This window comes from Augochlora pura, unplaced genomic scaffold (assembly GCF_028453695.1).
Source record: "Augochlora pura isolate Apur16 unplaced genomic scaffold, APUR_v2.2.1 APUR_unplaced_7114, whole genome shotgun sequence".
Taxonomy (NCBI): Eukaryota; Metazoa; Arthropoda; class Insecta; order Hymenoptera; family Halictidae; genus Augochlora; species Augochlora pura.
The window spans coordinates 1-1,216 of NW_027587755.1; the positions used below are offsets into that span (position 1 = coordinate 1).

General features: G+C 46.2%; 1 long non-coding RNA gene across 1 annotated transcript; it reads right to left on the reverse strand.

The window, feature by feature from the left end:
• Nucleotides 1-8: 8 nt before the first annotated feature.
• On the reverse strand, nucleotides 9-806 carry LOC144478057 (uncharacterized). The gene is made up of 2 exons (XR_013495309.1): nucleotides 647-806; nucleotides 9-413 (listed from the first exon to the last, which is right to left on the reverse strand). It is a non-coding gene; the product is annotated as an uncharacterized LOC144478057 (long non-coding RNA).
• Between the last annotated feature and the right edge of the window lie 410 nt (nucleotides 807-1,216).

Sequence of the window (1,216 nt, forward strand, 5' to 3'; positions counted from 1 at the left end):
TCATATCAAGCTATGAGAAAGCGAGACGTCCAAGGAAGTTAGCGTGCAGCGCTATGCTAAACCGTTGCCAGTCTTCTCCCGGCTCCCGTATCACGCAACAGGGTTTCAACGTTTCGCGCGAACGCGTAGGCGCAAGCATTACGCAATAGAGCACAGACAGCGTTAGCGCGGTTTTCTCCGATGAGCAGAGGCTGAATCCGATCGTGGCTGATGTTGCGCCCCGCGTTTGAACACGCGTCAAGTACACTCGGAAGAGAGAGAGATAGAGAGAGAGGGAGAAACGTATGTTTCTTGTCAGCGATTACGTGTTGTAAGCAAACGGACGGGATGGTTACGCTAAGGGATGCGATTCACGATTCACTGCGTGCAGAGTGTACCGCCTCAGGGTACCGTACACGTGTACCCAAATCAATCTGAAATTCAAAACAGTGATTCTTCGACTACGGCTGGATGCTTCGTTATTACCTTCAAGGGTGGGGAGGGGGAAACAAGTGAGCGGCGAAATAGAAAATTAAGTGAACAGAGAAATAAAGAGATAAAGAGATAAAGAGATAAAAAGAAAGAGAAAGAGATAGAGAGAAATGCACCGACGAGATTGCAATCTACGGGAATAAAGGTGCATGCATGGTCTCAACGGATTGTGTACCTGACGCTGGTCGTTCTGGTCTGACTGAGACTCGGATACCTCTTCACCGGCTCCCTGTAGCCTTTCCTCGGACAGCAGATCCACCATCTGCAGCAGGCCGCCGCCAGGAAACTCTCGCGGAAGTGCTTCGACATGAACCCGTAAATGATCGGATTTATGCAACTGTGAAACAAACGGATTTCGAGAAGAGATCAGAGCTTGATTAACCCGGTTGAACTGCTCGCTAGTTTTGCTTAAAACGCCGTCCTCTTCCGCGGTTTCATCGAACGGATTTGCATCGAGGATAATTAACCGCTTTGCTCGCGGTACAGTTACTTCCGTTTTTCTCAAATTATTCTCTGTCAGAGACTTAATTGAAACCGGGGACTAGTTTAAATCCCTGTTCCTTAACCCCCTTAGTGCCGGGCGAAAAAGCCAAATTTCACAGTTTGCTAGGATTTGGAGAAAGGCTCGTAAAAACCAAACGAAAAGCAATATTTATATAATTCAAAAAGTAGTGAATTAAGGACGAAATTGAGAATGGAACAATGACGGCAATTTTTCTATATTCATTCGAAATTATATAAATAA